The sequence below is a fragment of the Leucopleurus acutus genome (genome assembly GCF_964270905.1).
Source record: "Leucopleurus acutus genome assembly, chromosome: 11".
In the NCBI taxonomy this organism is placed as follows: Eukaryota; Metazoa; Chordata; class Mammalia; order Artiodactyla; family Delphinidae; genus Leucopleurus; species Leucopleurus acutus.
The window spans coordinates 42,923,996-42,933,272 of NC_139152.1; the positions used below are offsets into that span (position 1 = coordinate 42,923,996).

General features: G+C 43.9%; 1 pseudogene across 1 annotated transcript; it reads right to left on the bottom strand.

Annotated features, from left to right (window-relative positions):
* Window positions 1–377: 377 nt before the first annotated feature.
* Window positions 378–1,789, bottom strand: LOC309969179 (dixin-like; annotated as a pseudogene). The gene has a single exon. The product of its transcript is annotated as a dixin-like (transcript).
* Between the last annotated feature and the right edge of the window lie 7,488 nt (window positions 1,790–9,277).

Below are 9,277 nucleotides of genomic sequence, written 5' to 3' on the forward strand. Positions count from 1 at the left end.
CTGTAACACACAGGAGTGAAACATCCAGTTCCCAGGTTCCAGATAAGAGCAGCCATGCCCATATAGGAGGGGATCACCCATCCCCGTTGCTTAAGGCCTTCGGTTTGTTGCCCTCAGAGTAGAATAAAACACTGTGTTCCCACGGACAAGGAACTCCACAAGAACCCATGGTCTACTTTTGGACACGGACTTTAAGGACCACACGTGCCAGGCACTTCTAGAAACAGGACTGGCCTACGGCGGTCACACTTGAAGAAGCTTCTGTTTTGGCAGCACAAACTAAAAACTTCTTACTGTATTCTGGTTTTAGTCTCCTCTCTTGAGTGAAGCAGCCAGCGACTGCCAAGTTCCACAAGCCCTCAATGTAATGCTCAGCGTTAATTCTCTCCATGGTCTTCTTACAGCCAGGCTACAAGTTTCCCTTCCCAGCCAGCGATGGCATCATCATCGTGGAAAGCCTCCTCCTTGACAGTGCCAAACTCGGGATCCAGTGCTTTGATGTGATACCGATGATTTCCCTCCTGGTCAACAGCTGCTTTAAAATCCTTCAGTGTCACCTCCCTCAACCTCTTCGGTATATTGGCCATGAAGGGCGTAAGTGGTCGGTCAGTGAAATAGAGCACCTTCGTGCAGGCGCTGCTGACAGCTGGAGAGCTCTGTGGGTGAGGCAGCTTTGAATGCGGGGGCCAGGACTCCCGGCATTCACTACCTGCTTGAGTTCTGGGTGACTTGCCCCGAACCCTTCTGTCCTGTTTCCTCTGGGTCTCCATGGCGCGCGGGCGCTCCATGAGGCCGGAGATGCCCTGCTCCAAGCTGTCGATGGTGTGGTGCTGAGGGTCGTGGCCACTGTTGCGTAGGCTGCGGAGGGCAACCCAAACGAGCTGCAGTCGCTGCTCCCTCTGTGAGCTACGGAAGCAGCGCCTTTTCCTGCCACTGGAAGGAGAAAACCATTGCTTTGAGGGCTGTGACTGCTGCAGTGGGTCACCTCCTCTGCCTCTCTTTTCATACAGTGAGTCAAAAGCACGTCTTTGTGTTCCAGCTCCCGCTTCAGATCCACCTGCTGGTAAATGGCCTCAGAGAGTTTCCGAAGTGCTTCCTCCAGCTTGGCCTGGTACTGCTTCAGGAGGCGGTCCTTCTGCCCCAGTTCTTTTTTATATTCCCCGAGAGCCGATTCCTCTCGTCTAGCTTCCTCTGCAGATCCACGTTCTGGTTGTGCAGCTCATCTTCTTCCACATTTGCCCTCAGCAGTTCTTGTCTGAGCTGAAGGACGGACGTGTCCCGCTGAGTCAGCCTCTTGCTGCAAGGCATCCTTTACCCCCTGTAAGTTTCTGGCTTCTTGTTTATACTTCAGCAGCTCCTTCTTTAGGTCCTGATTCTCCTCCATACTCTGATCCAGACGACTTTGGATTGTCATCAGTTGTTCCTCGGGATTGACTCCTGGTTCACAGAGGGCCAAGGGCCTCTCCCGTTCATCTTCGGGTAAGGATCCCTTGAGCAGTAAGGCCTGTAATCCTGATACCATTCTCCTGGCTTCCTCCATTTCTTTTTCCAAATGTTCTTGTTGTTCCAACAGCTGTTCTTCCCATGAAGTCTCCAGATAGGGCCGGGGGCTGCCTGGTCTCCAGTCCCGGGATAATGGAGAGTCTGTCTCCTCTGTTTTGTTCTCTATTCCTTCAGAGGGAATAATCACGAAATCTGCCTTCTCCTCCGACTGGGTTATAATGGAGTCGCTCTTTGCACTGTGGATAGAACTGGGGGAAGTCAGGCATTTGACTTGCGTCCCTCCCATGGTCCCCCTTATGGCTCCGGCTTCAGCAAGTCGGCTTCCCGGGGTGAAGTGGGAGGCTGAAAGTCACAGCGCTCCCCAATTCGGGCATGTCTCTCCGCGCTGAGGCCCGAAGAACGACTCCACGGGCAGGCCAACTACCAGAGCCGCTCGCCCCGGTCCCGAGAGGGAGGAGGGAGGACAGAGAAGCAGGCATCTCGGCCCCAGGGACGGGGATGCTCCCAGCTCTGAGGCGCGCTGTCCTGGCAACTCAAGACACTGCAGCAGCCCGGCCTCGGCGGAAGCCGCCTCCCCTCGCAGGCTGCGGTCCCCGGCAGCGGCATCGTGGTCTCCGTGGCCGCGTGGCTCCGGGCGTGCCCACGGGCGCAGGCATTTAAACCCATCTCCGACCCACCGGAGAAAACCAACATTCAATATTTTAACTACACTATGCACATCCCCCGTGCCTGGCTTCTTATTGCTAGGAGCCATTGCTTCTTTGAAGCTGGGAACTTACTGGTTTCTAAGGGCATGTAACTATGGCTTACCCATCTCTCAGTAACTAAACACACTCCAGACATTCACATACAACACGTGATTTGGGACGAGCTGCCTCAGAGAGCCTTTGCAGGTGGAAAAATGGAGGGAAGTTGTGTGGTGATGGGACTTATCTCTGCCACCTAGACATGCAATAAGAAGTCCATGAAATCTCTCTCTCTCTCTCTCTCTCTCTCTCTCTCACACACACACACACACACAGAGAGAGAGAGAGAGAGAGAGAGAGAGAGAAACAAAGCATTCACTGAGCAGTGGCTGTGGCCCAGCCCTTATTAGGGACTGGGAAAGAGTGGATAAAACAGCGCCACTTGAGGCTGCGCCACTTGAGGCTGACTTTGCACAGCTCTCGCCTATAGCAGCTCATATTCACACAGAGGAGATATGTATCGACAAACATTTATTTCTTTTCCATTCTTGAAATTTGCAGAACTCTCTCAGGGAAAACACTAAACCTATTAAAATATGCAAAAAATGAAGCAGCAACTTTGCTGTGTAGCAAAAACCCCAAACCTCACAATCCCTCAGTGACTGGAGGCTGGGACACCTGCTTCAAAGGCAGCCCTTTCCTGGTTCCCCTGTCTACTGCACCAGCAGGGTCCTGCCCACTGCTGCTGGGGACACAACGCTGGGGAATGGCATAGATGCCCAAGGACAACAAAGTTTGGTGACTTTTTATGGATTAAATATATATTTATTGGGACTTCCCTGGTGGTGCAGTGGTTAAGAATCCGCCTGTCAATGCAGGGGACACAGGTTCAAGCCCTGGTGTGGGACAATCCCACATGCCACAGAACAACGAAGCCCATGCGCCACAACTACTGAGCCTGCGCTCTAGAGCCCGCGAGTCACAGCTACTGAGCCCGTGTGCTACAACTACTGAAGTCCACGCGCCTAGAGCCCGTGCTCCACAACAAGAGAAGCCACAGCAATGAGAAGCCCACGCACGGCAATGAAGAGTAGCCCCTGCTCACCGCAACTAGAGAAAGCCCGCATGCAGCAATGAAGACCCAATGCAGCCAAAAATAAATAATAAATAAAATAAATAAAATTGAAAAAAAAAGCACTTTGTGGAAAGACACTTTGGGACCATGTAAGTATCCTGATCCTCACCAAACTTCCTCCACGAGCATCGTTGATGTTTCTTGGTTTAATTATTACTATGATGGTTGACAAATCCAGGATTACTTCTACATTTATCAGTTGGCATCTTCTGTAGGGGAAAAAAAAACCCTTTCTCTACTCCACATTTATTTATTTATCTATTTATTTATTTATTTATTCATATTAGTATAGACTCAGGGATCCCTATTTTATTTATTATTTATTTATTTATATTAGTATAGACTCGGGGATCCCTATTTTATTTATTTATTATTTATTTATTTATATTAGTATAGACTCGGGGATCCCTATTTTATTTATTATTTATTTATTTATATTAGTATAGACTCGGGGATCCCTATTTTATTTATTATTTATTTATTTATATTAGTATAGACTCGCGGATCCCTATTTTATTATTTATTTATTTATATTAGTATAGACTCGGGGATCCCTATTTTATTTATTATTTATTTATTTATATTAGTATAGACTCGGGGATCCCTATTTTATTATTTATTTATTTATATTAGTATAGACTCGGGGATCCCTATTTTATTTATTATTTATTTATTTATATTAGTATAGACTCGGGGATCCCTATTTTATTATTTATTTATTTATTTATATTAGTATAGACTCGGGGATCCCTATTTTATTTATTATTTATTTATTTATATTAGTATAGACTCGGGGATCCCTATTTTATTTATTATTTATTTATTTATATTAGTATAGACTCGGGGATCCCTATTTTATTATTTATTTATTTATATTAGTATAGACTCGGGGATCCCTATTTTATTTATTATTTATTTATTTATATTAGTATAGACTCGCGGATCCCTATTTTATTATTTATTTATTTATATTAGTATAGACTCGGGGATCCCTATTTTATTTATTATTTATTTATTTATATTAGTATAGACTCGGGGATCCCTATTTTATTATTTATTTATTTATATTAGTATAGACTCGGGGATCCCTATTTTATTTATTATTTATTTATTTATATTAGTATAGACTCGGGGATCCCTATTTTATTATTTATTTATTTATTTATATTAGTATAGACTCGGGGATCCCTATTTTATTATTTATTTATTTATTTGTATTAGTATAGACTCGGGGATCCCTATTTTATTATTTATTTATTTATTCATATTAGTACAGACTCGGGGATCCCTATTTTATTTATTATTTATTTATTCATATTAGTATAGACTCGGGGATCCCTATTTTATTTATTATTTATTTATTTATATTAGTATAGACTCGGGGATCCCTATTTTATTTATTATTTATTTATTTATATTAGTATAGACTCGGGGATCCCTATTTTATTATTTATTTATTTATTTATATTAGTATAGACTCGGGGATCCCTATTTTATTTATTATTTATTTATTTATATTAGTATAGACTCGGGGATCCCTATTTTATTATTTATTTATTTATTTATATTAGTATAGACTCGGGGATCCCTATTTTATTATTTATTTCTTTATTTATATTAGTATAGACTCGGGGATCCCTATTTTATTATTTATTTCTTTATTTATATTAGTATAGACTCGGGGATCCCTATTTTATTATTTATTTCTTTATTTATATTAGTATAGACTCGGGGATCCCTATTTTATTATTTATTTCTTTATTTATATTAGTATAGACTCGGGGATCCCTATTTTATTATTTATTTCTTTATTTATATTAGTATAGACTCGGGGATCCCTATTTTATTATTTATTTATTTATTTATATTAGTATAGACTCGGGGATCCCTATTTTATTATTTATTTATTTATTTATATTAGTATAGACTCGGGGATCCCTATTTTATTATTTATTTATTTATTTATATTAGTATAGACTCGGGGATCCCTATTTTATTATTTATTTATTTATTTACATTAGTATAGACTCGGGGATCCCTATTTTATTTATTATTTGTTTATTTATATTAGTATAGACTCGGGGATCCCTATTTTATTATTTGTTTATTTATTCATATTAGTATAGACTCGGGGATCCCTATTTTATTTATTATTTATCTTGAGGCTCAGATTATCTCAGCTTTGGCCAGTGGGAACCCCTTCAAGCTGGCTTCTGTGTCCTTTTGATATAGTCCCTCCATCCTTTCAGCACTTCCCAACTTTCTGGAACGAGACAGTCCTGACTCATCTTGTGATTTATCTGTCCCAGCCCTAGAATTTGTCATTTCTCAGAGGCAAATTAGTTTCTTTTAGTGGAGGATGGTAGCTAGAAACCAAGATCTGGGCAGTAGTTATGCTTACAGCTTTTGAAACGTTGTCAGTGATTTTCTGACTCTTAAGCCAGGAACAGAATGTTACCTTCAAGCTTTAACTTCTGGACTAGTCACTGCAAAACCTGTTCAGGTGGTGGGCAACATGGACATAATGAGACTTTTTTTTTTGTTTTTTTTTTTGTAGTACGCGGGCCTCTCACTGCTGTGGCCTCTCCTGTTGCAGAGCACAGGCTCCGGACGCGCAGGCTCAGCGGCCACGGCTCATGGGCCCAGCCGCTCCGTGGCATGTGGGATCTTCCCGGACCGGGGCATGAACCCGTGTCCCCTGCATCGGCAGGTGGACTCTCAACCACTGCGCCACCAGGGAAGCCCCTGGCTCTTTCTTGACAGGTTTCAAATAAGAAGTGTCTAGCTAGGCTGAGGAATTGCTGACCGGAGAAATTCCAGCTAGAATGTTTGGCTGCTGTATGTTCCATGAAGTTAAGGGCATCTCCTGGAGATGGGAATCTATTTTAAATAGTGTGTCTTCATAAATTCACACAAATATTTTGTCTGTTTGATGCATTAAATGGCCAAAGAACAACTTTCATTGGAACTCTATTAAACCAACATCAGTGAGCACCCACTGAGGGTCAGATGCTGGATTAGACAGTGGGGAAATTTGACAGAGTATCATCTGTCCTTACTCCGGCAGGTCCCACTGTCTACTTGGGGGAGTCACCTGTGGAAAGAAATAAATATGGCAGATTGAACACACATATTTACTCTCCGAAACTCACAAAAACTGCAGTGAAGTTTGTTTGGATAAAAATACAGTTGGTTGTTTTGAAAATGAGAATTCATTTCAACATGATTGATATATTATGGAACGATTTGAGCCTAATGTGAATTTCACATTTGCTTTTGCACAATTTTATATGTAAGGCACATGGGTGAATGTGGATAACTGAGCCACGTAGAAATACACAAAACGCACACAACTCAAACAACTACCACCTGCCTCAGTTCACAACCCACACCCAGCCACATTAGCTGTTACAACTTTCCATCAGATTTGAGGTAATCCTCCTCCTGCTAATAACATACAACTCACAAGAACTTCACAATAACTCAAGCTGCAACCCTTCCGGTGCCCATGTCCACAAGCAAATGTCAAGTCTTTTTCCAGGTAAAATGCTTTATTTATTGTAGTTGTTATGTATTTCTTAGCCATTTAATATGTGTAAAACTGTGCTACTGTTTTTATTAGGCTCCTATCTTTTTAACGAGTCACTGATGACATTTTTGAGTATTGTGTCCCTAACCCCTTTTCCCCTCCATGATTTTGCACAGTATGGTGATAAAAAAAACTTTTGTTTAAATTGACGTATAGTTGATGTACACATAGTACTGTTATTTTCAGGAATGTGTATATCATGTTATAGCAGAACTGTTGTGTGTAAGACAAAGAAAACAGCAAGGGTTAAGGCAGAGCACTTCTGGAAGCTAGAAAGTAGAACAAGTTGTAACTAACTGTGAGCTAATAGAAAAATAAATATATTGATCTCTGCCCCCCAACCTCCCATTCCTGGCACAGAGCTCCTAAAACCCTCATAATTCCCTAAGTGATAGTAGCCTTAGGAACATCTTTTGTTCTAATATTTGGTCTTTGACCCTGTCTCTGACACAGGGCTGCTAAAACCCTTGTAAATTCCTAAGTGATAAGAGCCTTAGGAGCATCTTTTGTTCTTTTCAGGAGGCTCTGGGTGAGCTCCAGGATGGCAAGCCATGAATAGAAGCTTGGAATTTTTATCTCCACCCCTGCATCTTCCAGAGAGGGGAGAGGGGTTGGAAATGGAGTTAATAATTGATCACACCTATGTGAGGAAGCCTCCATAAAATCCCAAGAGAAGGGGGTTTGGAGAGCTTCTAAATTGCTGAAAACATCCATGGATGGGGCTGGGGGAGTGATGCAACCCAACTCCATGGGGACAGAAGCCCTTGCTCCTGGGACCCTCCCACCCCTTGCCCCATGTATTTCTCATCTGGCTGTCCACTGTATCCTTTATCACATCCTTTAATAAACTGGTTAACATAAATGTTTCCCTGAGTTCTGTGAGTCACTCTAGCAAATTAATGGAACCTGAGGAAGGGGTCGTGGGAACCTCAGATTTATGGCAAATCAATCAGAAGCACACCTGACCACCTGGAATGTGACTGGTGGCTGAAGGGAGGGGGCAATTTTGTGGGACTGAGCCCTTAATCTGTGGTGCCTGACCCTATCTCTAGGTGGATAAGTGCCAGAGTGGAGTAAATTGTAGGACATCTGGATGGTATTGCAGAATTGCTTGGTGTGGGGAAAACTTCCCGTACATTTGGCCACCAGAAGTGTCAGAAGTGAAGTGTTCTGTGTGAGTAGTAAAGGAGACACATGGGAGGAGAACTCTAGGTTTTTAAATACACTATCTAGACCCAAGAAAGTTGAATCTTAAGCCAGCTGGGAGAAAGAAGGCATCTACAGAGAGAGAGCTTCAGAAATCTGCATGCATTCTCCTTGGGTCCATGGTTGAGTAACCAGTCTTGTAGGACAAGTGATGTGCATGGCGGGTGTGTGTGTGTGTGTGTGTGTGTGTGTGTGTGTGTGTGTGTGTGTGACAGAACGCTACAGAGATGGAAGCGAGCCTCTGGATTACGGAAGGACAACTGCGAAAGGCTTTGGAAATGAATTCATCTCAAGATTATGCCCGGAATCTCCTAACAGGGTCTCTGTGAGGCCAGCAGAGGCATGGGCTGGTGGGAGACTGGGTTTAGATGAACCAATGGACGGGGCAGTCTTGTGGGGCAGGAATTTGATCCTCGGCCTCTTGGTGTTGACACTCTTCGTGAAGCCCTCCAGAGGGCGTTTCTGTGGGCAGCCTGGCACCCAGTGGGCTCATGGCGTTGGCCTAGGAATGGAGAGACAGGAAGAGACTGGTGAGGGCTGGAGCCACCAGGAACGCTTGGGGGAGGGGATGGGGAGGCGATGGGCGGATCCTGGGTGGGTCTGGAATGGGGAAATGTGGCCGGAGGCGAGGCTGCATCCTGGGCCTGAAAAGCCCACAGACCGTTTCCCCTTTGTAGTGTCCTCCCAGCTCCCTCTCCCCATGAACCTGAGGATTTCGTCTCTGGTGAAGAAGCTGTGGCCCAGGGTGGGGCAGCGACTTATTCAGGGTCACCAACATTGCCCTGCCAGAGTTCCCAGGCCAGGCTCTAGGGAAGCAATGGGGGTGGCGGGGAAGGGAGGGATTCCTGGCATGGGCAGGGCATAGCCTCCAGAGGACAGATCCAGGTTGGGGGGGGCAGCTGTGGAACTTGGGTGGGTTTAGGGGGTGGAGGGCTAGGGGGCTGGGGTAGGAGGTAGTGGGGAAAAGAGGATGAGCGCTGAAGGGTAAGGACTTTGGAGTGTATGAGTGTGTGTGTGTGTGTGTGTGTGTGTGTGTGTGATGTGGTATATATGTGTGTGTGTGTTCATGTGAGTGATGTGGGGTGTGTGTGTGTAAGTGATATGGTGTGTATGTGTATGAATGTGTGGGAGTGTTTATGTATGCATATATGTATGTGT